Source organism: Caretta caretta, chromosome 10, assembly GCF_965140235.1.
Source record: "Caretta caretta isolate rCarCar2 chromosome 10, rCarCar1.hap1, whole genome shotgun sequence".
Lineage (NCBI taxonomy): Eukaryota > Metazoa > Chordata > Testudines > Cheloniidae > Caretta > Caretta caretta.
Genome location: NC_134215.1, coordinates 68,860,610 through 68,874,091, shown reverse-complemented (window position 1 = coordinate 68,874,091; position 13,482 = coordinate 68,860,610).

The window sequence follows — 13,482 nt, the reverse complement described above, 5'->3', positions numbered from 1 at the left end:
GACTAACTGATCCTTGACAGAAAGGCAAAGAACTATGCCCTTATAGCAAGGCCTCTTTTAACCCCCTATGACAATAATGGGTTTAAAACTGCTCACAATCCAGCATCCTCTATGAAGCGTCACTTTCAGTTACTGCTCATTCGGAAGTAACTTCACTAGCAAATACAGTAAAGGTATTTTTCCTTCCTTGTAACACAAGCCAACAAAAGGTCATAACCCACTGGTTTCTCTTCAGTACGACCTGGTTATTTTGCTACTCCCTCCTGCCCAGAGTTCCTTGGGCAAAGTGTATTGCCCATGCTGCACTTTGTACTGCCTACCGTGTGTGTCATGTTTAACAAGACTGATATGCCAGTGGAATTTGTACTGGCTGCTTACAGCCCCAAGGCACCAGTCCAGCAGCTGTGGATCGCCGAAACAGAGGAAGCTCTGCTGTGCCCCCTTCCGTTAACGCCCCTGTGTTGGCTGAAGGGCTGGCAGGAGCAGTAGTGTAGAAGTGACTACAATGACTATGCCCCCGCCACCTCACCCCACGAGCTCCTCTCTACACGGGGATCTTCCAGGAGCCAGGTAAGCTGGCTTCGGGACAGCTTTGTGTCCCAGTGCAGCTCTGGATCTAACTCAGAGTGTACAGCCTAGAGCTGTACATATGCTAATGAGACTGAAATTGGTTTTATTCCATCACCTGTGTATATAGAACACATGTAGTTGTAGCTACCCCATCGAATGGATGGTAAGCTGTTCAACCAGGGCCACATCCAATCCAGAACCAAAACACTGCTGATCCAAGTCGTCGAGCTTCAGTATGCTGACAATGCTGGAGTATGTGCTCACTCGGAAACAGAGCTTCAGGTGATGATCAATGTCTTTGTGGAAGCACACCAGAAAATGGGACTGACACTCATGATTCAGAAGACAAAGTTGTGTACCAGGAGCTTGTGTACCAGGAGCTTGCTGACTAGGTGAGGTCTCGATTTTCCTTCCAGTGCTACGTTTCTATGATTCTGTAATTTCCTTCTGAATCAGGGAATTACATCTGGAACCAATTGCAGCTGCTTGCACTGCTTCCCCCTTGCCTGGTGATTTACACCAGCTGATGATCTGGCCCCATATTGTCTAAAACTCATCATCAGCGATCCCTCCAAGTCAAAGATGATTGGCTTTCATGGTTTGTCCATTTCAAGTTAACTGTGGGTCCACTGATGGCTGCTACCACATTGCAGGCATGTTTTTCCGAGCAGGATGCAATATTAGTTCAAGCCATGGTGTGCTCTTTCTGTTGCTCCTGTTTCACCCTTACATGAAGTCGTATCCGGTTCTCAGAGTGCTGAGATCCCTGCCTCAAGCACTTCCTCCAGGGTTGTTGGTTCTGGGATATACATTCCCATGAATTAATGTGGGTGATAAATGAGGTGCGGGGGCAATAGTTCCCGTTTATGGACACCCAGCTAGCCAGTTAGCTATCAAGTCCCTCTTGGTGGCCGTTCTCTGCTTGCTTTACCTGTAAAGGAGGGATCGGCAACCTTTGGCCCGTGGCCTGCCAGGGAAAGCCACTGGTGGGCCAGGATGGTTTGTTTACCTACAGCAAAGCTCCGTCAGCAAGCTCCTGGTACACAACTTCCAACACCAGCAATGCAGCTCCATGATAACCTTTTAGAGACCCTTGTGCATTTCCCATATTTTGAAGGCCACCTGTCACAAACAATTGATATTGATGAAGAAATCCAGTACCAGTTCAAATGTGCTAGCTGAGCTTCTGGTCATTTGAGAAGGAGGGTGTTTGACGATTGCGACATCAGAATTAAAACCAAACTTATGGCTTACAAAGCCCTAGTGTATGGGACTGAAACGTGGACAATAGAGAGGAGACATCTTAAGGCATTGGAGAAGTATCATAAATGCTGTGTGCATAGATGCTTTGAATTAAATGGGCTGATAAATGCATTAACCTCAGTGTCCTCTTGCAAGCCGATATCATGAGCATTGTGATGATGATTAGCTGTCATCAAATTCCCTGGACAGGTCATGTTGTCCGGATGCCTGATTTCAGACTGCCAAAACACGATCTCAATTCTCAATTCAGCCAAGGCAAATGTACTAGAGGAGGGCATGAAAAGCACTACAGAGAGGTAATGTAATATTGACATTGTCAAGGCTGATTCCCCACTCTGGCACTTCGAGTGCAGAAGGTGGGGGCCTGCAAGGATTCAAAAAATTAATACTGGCCACTACAGGCTTGTATTAAACTCCCAAGGTTCTTTCTGAGCTTGGATGGGTAGATGCTGCCACCACCCAAATGCAAACCCCTTGGAACCCAGGAAGGCGCACTTTGGAATTCTTTTCTGTGGGGTATCCTCAAGCCCTTTCACAGACCCCTCTGGGGAAGAGCTGAGAAATAACACGAAGGAAATTAGCTGTTGCCCCCAGCTAATTAAACAACATGCACAAACCTCTTAGGACACCAAAACTCCCCCATTTAAAAAAGTTCTAGCCTTCCCATTGGCTCCTTTGGATAGGTGCCCACTCCCTTTCCTTTACCTGGGGGACTTTGTTAACCCTTTACAGCAGGGATCAGCAACCATTGGCATGCAGCCCACCAGGGAAATCCGCTGGCGGGCTGGGACGGTTTGTTTACCTGCAGCGTCTGCGGGTTCGGCCGATCGCAGCTCCCACTGGTCATGGTTCACCGTGCCAGGCCAATGTGGGCTGTGGGAAGTGACGCGGGCCAAGGGATGTGCTGGTCGCCCTTCCCTTAGCCCCCATTGGCCTGGCACAGTGAACCCCGGCCAGTGGGAGCTGCGATCCCCCGAACCTACAGATGCTGTAGGTAAACAAACCATCCCGGCCCACCAGTGGCTTTCCCTGGCAGGCCACGGGCCAAAGGTTGCTGATCCCTCCTTTACAGGTAAAGCAAGCAGAGAACGGCCACCAAGAGGGACTTGATAGCTACCTGGCTAGCTGGGTGTCCATAAACGGGAACTATTGCCCCCCTACCTCATTTATCACCCACATTAATTCATGGGAATGTATATCCCAGAACCAACAACCCTGGAGGAATTGCTTGAGGCAGGGATTTCAGCACTCTGAGAACCGGATACGACTACATGTAAGGGTGAAACAGGAGCAACAGAAAGAGCACACCATGGCTCGAACTAATATTGCAGGTTCACCCATCCTGCTCGGAAAAACATGCCTGCAATGTGGTAGCAGCCATCAGTGGACCCACAGTTAACTTGAAATGGACAAACCATAAAAGCCAATCATCTTTGACTTGGAGGGATCGCTGATGATGAGTTTTAGACAATATGGGGCCAGATTATCAGCTGGTGTAAATCACCAGGCAAGGGGGAAGATGTGCAAGCAGCTGCAATTGGTTCCAGATGTAATTCCCTGATTCAGAAGGAAATTACAGAATCATAGAAACGTAGCACTGGAAGGAAAATCGAGACCTCACCTAGTCCAGCACCCTAGAACCTAGACCAGTGGTGGGCAGCCTGCAGCCCGCGGGCTGCACGTGGCCCGCAGGTTGCCCACCACTGACCTAGACCATCCTTGACTGGTGTTTGTTTAGCCTGTTCTTTAAAAAACCCCGCCAATGACAGGGATTCCACATAATCCTGCAGAAGGTCATTTTAAAACATAAATCAATAGCTTTGCTGCTTTACCAAGATGTGCAAATATAACACTGACAGACCCCGGACGTCGGCGGGTGGGATTGAATGTGGGACCTCTGGAGCTTAGTGCATGAGCCTCTATCACATGAGCTAAAAGCCAACTGGCTCTTAACTAAGGCTGTAGAACAGACTCATTTAACAAACACACTCTTCCTCCTCCCCCCCCCCCCCCCCGACTCATTTATTCTTTGTTGCTGCTGTGCAATGGAATACAACAGGGTGGGGAATTATTCTCACTCAAGAAATAAAGAGAGTCCATTTTAAACTGAAAATGATGGTACTTCATAGAAAGGAGACTTATCATTGCTCCAGCCTTTTGTTGGTAAACATTTCAATTCTCCCCTTTTAATCTCAGTGAGGTACCTCTCCAGCATTTCAATGTACAGCTAAGGTCAGAATCAGACCTGTCCTGAACACTCTTCCATGTTAGAACCCCAGGTTGACTTCCTCATCTCATTGCATGAAATAGGCTGAGTTTATCACTACTGCCATATTATAGCACCTTTCACATTGACATCTACTCCTACAGACCTAGATGCAGTTAAGGCAAAGGATTACGTGGGGTTATCTGAGGGCTGGTCAACAGGGAGAGAGACATATTTCTGTAGTTTTTATGACTTTGGACTTACTGGCGGCAGTAAGTGCCCTTCTGTGACACAGTCACATTATACAAACAAATAGTTTTACCTGCATCAGCCCATTTCCTGACGGATGCCGAACCTAGGAATAGACAATGTACAGAGGGAAACCACTTCTTCTATTTACAGTGCAGCATCATAATCTGTCCCCTGCTACACTACCTGTAACTGTAAAATGCTTAAAGGCCTTTCATTCCAGGTCTAATGATCTGGCTACAGTCCCGGTCCTAGTTAAACATTTTCCTACTGCTCTGACGAGTTCGTGTAATATTTTACCCAAAAAGGGAGAAAAAACACCCCTTACTACGTAAGAAGGTGCTATACATTTGCAAGTGGAATAGGGGAATGTCTACCTTTTCAGTGGTAAGTTGTATTCAGAATCAAACACACTTTGTAGCCAAGCTCATTTTATGGACATGGGACTCTTGGCAATCCTTCATTTCTCCTCCACAAGCTCTTTGTGTGCCCCCCCATCCCATCCCTCTCTGTTTCATGGTCTCACTGAAATGCCCCCATGCCCGCTTGGCGGGGGTTGTGTGTCACTTGTCCATAGCAGAGTCCCCCAACCCCCCTGACCCACCAGGGGTGCTGTAAGCCCCCATTCTCCCATATCATGTGTCCCCCCTCCCCCAGGCACAGCCAGGTCTCCCACTCTCCTCACTATGCCAGGGACTCTGGTCCTTTCCCAGCAGCAGGGGCTCTGTTCTCCACCAAATCCTCCTCCCCACCTTATCAGGAGATCTGTGTACCTGTCAAGTATCTTTCTTCCCTCTGGTTTGGAAAGGGTGGGCTCAGGCTGATGCCCTCTGTCTCTTCCCCAACCACCGAACAGATGTGAGGAGGCAGGTTGCGAGGAGGGAGGCAGGACAGAAGGACTGTTCCTAATGGCTGAGCTGTTTGGTTGCTGCGAGCAGGGCATGCATTTAGCTCTCTTCAGGGTGCTGGTGGTGGTATGTTTGAAGCCATTAATGGGAGACGTCAATCAGTTTATTATTTAATTTGCTCTCTAGAGAGTTGCAGAGGTGCTTCACCTGGTCTGTGCTAATCAGAAGGCAGGGGCTTGAAAGCGCCTCCCCCTTCCCCCCCCCCATGTGCCCTTCCCTCCCTCCCCCCCCGCCCCCCACCCCCCAATCACTAGGGTTCTGGCCACTGATGACGAGCATATCCTCTGAAATTTTGGACTTGATGAGATGTGGCCAGTCAAAAGTTGACCAGTACATTACTGACACATGCAGGCCGAGGCATGCTGGCGAGTTGAGTGGAAAGCCTTGCAAGCTCAGCCAACATGACTGGAGGGCATGGCATTTGACCCTGCCAACACAGGCGAAAAACATTGTGTGTTACACTTTGGCAACACCATTTTCTAGAATGTATTTAAAATACAACTGTTAGCTGGCTATAGTAAGAGTTACAGGACCGGTGTGCCATATACTTCTGTGCCCTTTAGGCACTTGATTAGTTAGGCCTGGATTGTTTGGTGCACCCAAGGTGCACGTGACATAGGCCTAGGGTGAAGTTGGCAGGAAAGCCACAAAAGTGACTTTACACTTGGCTGCTCTAAGTTGTATTCAGCTGCCCAGGGCCCTTTGGGGATTTGTTGGAGTTTAGCAGTGCTTCACATGCTGGTTTCCTCAGCCATGCCCCCTAGTGGTGGAGGACAAGGCCATTGAGCTGCTGCAGCAGCCGTATGCCACAAAAAGGTTCCCCCTGACCCCGGGGAAATCCTGAGAAGGCTGGTTAGGCAAGTTTTACAGCCCTTTCGTTCCTCGCAGGTATGCCTACCCTGCATACTTCTTTCAGCAGCGTGCGGCATACATACCCGCATAACTCCCCTCCCCACCCAGCCCAGGTATAAATAAGAAAGATGCGTGACGGGATGTATGTGAGTATATACCCTACACAGCTCTCTGCTCACCCAAGTATGCCTCCCCAGCTATCCTGCTATGCTCCCCTCCGTAGGAAAAGACTCACTTTGCAGGGAAAGGCTGCACCAGCGCCCCACTGCTGGAGCCCGTCCCAGCCACAGGGCAAAGCTGCAGCCGCAGAAGGACAGTGGGGAAAGGCTCCGCCATCCTTTCTCTGCTGCCTCCGGCCCTGGCAGAGCCTTGCTACAGTGAAAGGCTCCAGCAGCTGGGAGCTGGTGAAGCTTTTCCCCACGGTCTCTCCCCACCAGAATTTTTCACAGAAGCTAGACACAGAGTCGGCGTAAGATTCATTGGGACCTGGGAGAGAGTAAGAGAGAGAGAGAGAGAGAGGCACACTTTCTCTCTCTCTCTCTCTGCCCCCTGCTCCATCCCCCACAAGGCCCCGGCCCCTGGCCTGGCCAGAAGTTGGAGCTGGGCCATTGTAAGAGCTGCCCAGGGAGCCTGGGGCCGCTGTGGGGAGCCCTCAACCCTCCACCTGCCCTGGGTGGCAGAGACACAGGCTGGGGGCTGCTCTCAGGCTCCCCAGCCCCTCACTCAGGGCAGGTGAAGGGTCCAGGGCTCCCCACACTGGCCCAGGCTCTTAAGTGGGCCACAATCTCAGCATGTCCCCTTCTCTGGCTCTGGAGGCAGGGGTTAACTTAGTGGTTCCCTTGCTTAAAGCAGGATCAGGGCTCCATCTCATAAGAATACACAGATAGCAGAATAAAGGATGGCGCCCTCTCCAACGAGCTCCAATCATTCTTAAAAGTGAATGTGATTGATACCAGGAGGCTAGTGATGTGGAACCCTTGCACTTACCAAGCCAAATCAGGTAGTTTAAAAAAAAAATCACGTTGTTAGTGTTTGCTATAAAACCCAATCCCCTAGACTCCCGCAAGGCCACACCCGAAGAACAAGTGCCCCTGGGCTTGCTGCCTATTATTTTTAGAGCATTTATTTTCCCATTCTGTACAGATTCTCCTCAATAGGGTCCTTTAACCAATGTCATTAATTACCATTTCTTCAGCCCTCCCCTCCCCCCCTACCCCCCAACCGTGGGCCAGGCATTTGGGGTGTGTACTCCCCATCTCTTTGCTGCTACACGGGGGGGCAGGATGGGTTCATGAAGTATAGAGCATCCACTGATCAGTTATGGAATGCCTGCCTTGATGTCCCCACTTGTGAGGGTGCTAATGGGAGCCAGCCTGGTACCTAACTCCCTACTTAGGAGCCTGTCACTAGGGACTTCCTTATCAGCTACTATGGTGATGGACAGCAGGACAAAACCCTGTGGTAGCAAGCTAGACAGCTCCCCAACCCAGGCGTCAATCTCCCAATCCTACAAAGGCACTCAGAGTCTGGCCATGCTGAAACCTAAGCCGGGGCGGGGGGGGGGCTCACACTAACAGGAACCTCCATGTAGAGCTGCTGAGAGAGGATATGAGGCTACCAGGGCCCCAAAAAACCTGGCATCACAGAAAGGCGGGGCGGGGCTAGAGGTCAGCTCTGTTACCAGTTGCAGTTAGCAGCAAGAAATACATCTAGCATAACAGCCCCTTTATGCTGCACAGACTGCCCCTTGGCGGGACTAGTGACCACTCAGGGAAACAAACCCTCCTGTTAGCCGTATAGACTCAGCCCAGTGATGGGAGAGGGAACCAGAAGCTAATCTGGCTCACACATCCCCAGCAGGATGGTTAGCTGAGACAAGTGCTCTTAGTCATGAGCAAGCTAATGAAGGCAATGGAGTTAGGGCTATGTGGGGCTCACCTCAGGGCAGGACCCAAAGGTGATGGGGGGGTGGTGGCTGCACATGGATCACCTGAGGGTGTGACCTGAAGGTGACAGGACAGTTGGGGTGGGGCACTGCACAGAGCTCAGGATGTGGCCTGCTGAAGCATTCCTTCTGGTGATGCTACCAGGCTAGGAAGACCTTAGCTCCTGGGGCATTTGAGGCATTTATGTCACTGAGATGATGAGTGCAGGGCCCCGCGAGGTGAGTTTGACAGTCACACACTAGAGCAAAGCTGCGCTGTGAGTCACCATTTCATGGGGCGGCCACAAGGTCCTGCTCAGCTGGGGCACAAGGAGGGCGCTTCAGGCCCCAATAGAGAATACTGAGCAGGGAAGGAAAGCCCTTGCAAAGGTTCCGCCTGACCCCAGTGCTGCTTGTTCTCAGCCTCTGCACGAGCAGCTGGTGCCCAGATGAGGTGCCAGTACCAGGCCATGGCTGAGCACCACCACAAAGCGGCAGCCTGTGGCTGCTCATGGCGCTCACAGTTTCCAGCAAACCCAAGGTAGCAAGTTTGGGACCTTGGGGAGGGAATCTGAGCCCAGCGTCCCAAGAGGATAATGGGATGAGCCTGGGGTGGAGGGAAAGGTATCTAGGCTCAGGGGAGGGAAGCCTGGAGGGTGGGGAAGAGGGACTCGGGAGGGCTCTGCACGGAGGCAGGGGAGGTGCTGCTCAGGCCAACTTGGGGTGGGGATTTGGGTACCTACCAGAGCCATCACTGGTATCCCCTCCCCACACCAGATTTCTCCAGTATAAAAAAAGTTAAGCGGGGGGGCGGGGAGGGGTGCCCATACAGGCTGATTTGTCCCAGGCCCTGCTGCTCCCCTGGGGAAGGCCGTGAGAGACAATGTGGGTCTGCTAGTATTGTTTATTGGACTATCTTCTGGTGGTGTAAGGTACAAGCTGTCGAGCAACACAGAGCGCAACTTCAAAAGTGAAATGCCACCCATCTATAAAGAGGTGCCAAAATGGTCTATACTGCGTGCATACATTTATGTTTCTAAAACCATATTTAGCCATCTAAATATAAGGACCTCCAATTTTTTCAGGTAAGCTGAGCATGGAGAAAGTCTATTGAAATAGATGAGAACTGCATAGAATTTGTAAGCAGGAAATATTTACATGTACCATAGCTTTGAAAAACAGATTATTTGTATGTAGGTGCTGAGAGGTGGATTCAGGCACCTCACTGTAGACAAGTGGGTGTGAAAATTTGGGGGCCTTTATTTTTATAATGCAAGCAATCCTCTTTCAGGGTTAACTATCGGCAAATGGTGTTTAAAAATACATCAGGCTGAACAGCATGAATCCCACTACATTATATATATATGCAGTTGGCAGTAACTACATTCCGCTCTATACTAGAGCATGACACCCATGCTATATTTAGTTTAAGCTAAAATTCTAAATGGTGGACTCAGACAATTTAGCATCACTAGTGGTTGTAAAATTTAAGTGTCATAGTGTACTTCAGCACCCACTGATATGTCTATATGAAGCAGCTGCTTATGTTCCCAAATGCATACTGCATAAAATATTTGCTAAGCATCAATCGTTAGAAGCACACCACAACCTATTTGAAGCAAAAGAGCCAGAAATGTCCAATATAGCCTGAATTCATCACGTATTACTAAGTAAATTTGTTCAGAAAGCCTTTTATGGAATTCAGATTGCTACTGGGCCCACTTCTGATTTTACATTGATGTGACTCCATTGACTAAAATGGAGTTACTCCCAATTTATGCCCATGTTAAGGCAGAGTTAGATACAATATCTGGTAGATGAAATTCAATGGTGATAAATACAAAGTAATGCACACTGGAAAACATAAGCCCAACTATACACACAAGATGATGGAGTCTAAATTAGATGTTACCATTCATGAAAGAGCTCTTGGAGTCATTGTAGATAGCTCTCTGAAAACATCGGCTCAATGTGCAGCAGCCGTCAAAAAGTAACAATGTTAGGAACCATTAGGAAACGGATAGATAATAAAACAGAAAATAATATGTCACTATGTAAGTCTACAGTGTTCCCAAACCTCAAATAATGCATGCAGTTCTGGTTGCCCCATCTCAAAAAAGATGCATTAAAATTGGGAAAAGTACAGAGAAGGGCAACAAAAATTATTAGGGAGATGGAACAACTTCCATTTGGGGAAAGATTAAGGAATCTCTTACTGCTCAGTTTAGAAGAGACTCTTAAGAGAGGATACGTTAGAGGTCTATAAAATCATGAATGGTGTGGAGAAAGTGAGTAAAGAAGTGTTATTTCCCCCTTCACAGAACCAGGGGTCACCCAATGAAATTAATAGGCAGCAGGTTTAAAACAAACAAAAATACTTTTTCATACAACACAGTCAACCTGTGGAACTCATTCTCAGGGGATATTGTGAAGGTCAAACTATAACTGGATTTTAAAAAAGAATTAGATAAATTCATGGAACATAGGTCCACCAATAGCTGTCAGCCAAGATGGTCAAGGACACAACCCCATGCTCTGGCTGTCCCTAAGAGCTAGGACTGGATGACACGATGGGTCACTCAATAAATTACCCTGTTCTGTTAATTCCTTCTGTGGCATCTGGCACTGGCCCTCCCTAGACATTAGGATACTGAGCTAGACGAACCACTGCTTTAACCCACTATAGCCACTTTAAGTTCACAGACCATCATCATAGGGCACCATCCAAAGCCTGATGTCATTAGGCTCCTCCAAATCTTTGTGAAACATTTGAGCTTTTAAGAGTTTAATTTTGAAAGTTTAAAAATGGAAGGTAACGTTTAGAAAATATCTTTTGCATCTGCCACTGATAAAGTCTTTTTTGGGGGCAGACACCAATCTTACTCTTTGTAGAAGAGATATAAGATTCATCTGTTAAAATACAAAATATTATTGGCTGTATAATTGTAGATGTCCCATAATGGAGTTAAGTCGAGTTTTTAAAATGTTTTTATTTACACCACTAGATGGAAGTGTAAGGAAACGCATAAACAAGCTAAATAGAACTTACTGAAGAAATGGGAAGTCACCTTCCTTGTCTGCAAGTGGTTTGTAATAGTAGAGTACTGTGCAACAGCTAAGGAGAGAAGGCTAGTAATTAACAGTAGTTTTACAGTAAGTTTTATTTAAATGATTCATTACATTGTTGAAAAATTATTATACACAAATGCTGTCCTGGAAATATTATTTGTGTAAACTACCACCACCTACTTCTCCATAGGCAATGGTGTTTCAGCATTATGCTGAAGTCTTTCTCTAAAAGTTCAGCCTCTGGCATTCAATTCAACTCCTGTATTCAGCATTTCTTTTGTGTAAGGCGAAGGGCCCCAATCCTGCTCCAATTGAAGTCCATGACAAAGCTTCCATTGAAACCAATGGAAACAAGATCAAGTCCTCTGTCAATGGAAGTTGCATCATTATACTGAAACTTCCTGGTTAGAAGTCCAGTACAATGATGATGCTCACTGAAACACATAAAACAGTTCATCATTGTGTTTCTAGAAAGTACTGTAAAAATTTATTCCTATATTTATCAGAGATGCAAGTGCTGACTATACAATTAGAACTATCAATATAGCTTGCCTGTAAAGGTTCTGTAACGAATCTTTATGTAGTATAACCTCAAAGTTGGCTAACTTAGGCACGACATTTAGCTTTTGTAAAACTTGCAATTCACAGAAATAATTTATACTCGCATGTTATATCTTCCAGGAAAACTTTTTGCAGTATTACTGCTACAGCATGTCTGCTACAAAGGCAGACAGGCACCAATTTAGCTTTGATGAAAAGCACAGATTTGGTTTTATGCAACTGTGTAAACAATAAGGGGGTGGGGAAATCAGGATACAGAGTTCTCTCTAAAGTGGCTCACTGACATACATATTACATCATCCATTTGGCTGTACAGGGAATATTTCCAGACAAGCTATGCCGGTAGCCAAAACCTGCCAACCTTGTCTCAGACATCCATTTAAGCTTAAAAGCAGCATATCAAATGCAGAATTGCATGTTGGGATCCACCAGTTGGCTTGGATTCCTGCTTAGTTCACTGCTCCACAGCATCTTCACTGAGGATATTCAGCCACTGTTGTAAGTTGTCCCTTCATTACACATATTCTGCTCATTGTTCCAAGATCACATCTGATGCAAAAGTGTCATCGAAAGAAAACATACACATGAACTGTGTGCAAGAACTTAAAATGGAATTAAAGAAAATGGATGTCCAGAACACACGCAGGACTCTCACAGTCTGGCAGGACAGCATTCAAACTAAAAGTACTCCGCTCTCTCTTCTTCCTTTCCGACCCTATACTTTTGTTTTAGAGATACTAGTTAGGATACTAACAATCTTTTCTACTGCAATTCACAACAATCTAATCTTTAATTCACACAAAGACCTGCAAGGGGAAGAGTGAAGATATGCATATTAATACCTGCATGTTTCATCAACATAATGTAATCTTTATTTGTGAGTAATTACGGAAACCAGAGAGGGATTAGCCTGTGGCCCAAAGATAAGTTTACTGAAATTAACATATCATGCCCACAATTATAAAAGGTGAATTTTGAAACAAATTAAACCAGGTTCTATTTGTGTACAAATTTAGTTATATTCTTATTCTGAAACAAACACTCACTAAGTCAACCACTTACAAAATACTTCAATGTAAAAAGATTAACCATTATGGTTCAAGTTAGGACCTTTTAATTCTTCAAAACACATGAATTTTGGCACCTTAAAAATCAAAGTAACTTTATTTCAGTAATATCAAACATCTAATATTGTGCCTCTTATCCTGAAATCAATGTGTGCTCTGGGTCATTATGCATGTATTCCTCAACATATTTGAGGAAAAACTTCAAAGTCATACATATATGCGGATACAGTTAGAACAAACAACTTTTATTTAAACAAGTGTCTTTTGAAGAGGATTTAAATCCCCCACCCCCACCCACAATCAACTTTCCCAGTATTTATGGTTATTGCAAAGGGAGACTGATTTAATTATTTTAATGAGGAAGTATTCAAGTAGACTGGGCTAAGTATTAAAAACCAACAAATGCTCCCCCTAACTCATTTTAATGGGAGCTGTTAGCATGTAACTGACAGAATGGTCAGGGCTAGATGGCTAGTAGTACATCAATTTTCCTCAGCACTGCAATTAATACTTATAGAGAGAGTTATAAAAGCTCTCAAACCAATAAAAAACAAATTCAGAGTTAAGGCTGCTTTCTCTTTTAACTTACTTGTCTTTCACTCTGCAAGAACTCTGCTTGCTGAAACAAAAACTGGCAGTTTATACACCAAGGCCCAGATCCCCAAACGTATTTAGGCATCTAGCTCCCACTGAATTCAATGGCAGTTAGGCACCTAAATATGTTTGGGGATTGGCCAAAGGCCTGATTCTTCTTTCACTTAGACCATTTTCAGACTGGCATTGTAACTCCATTGATGTCCATAGGGTTACGCC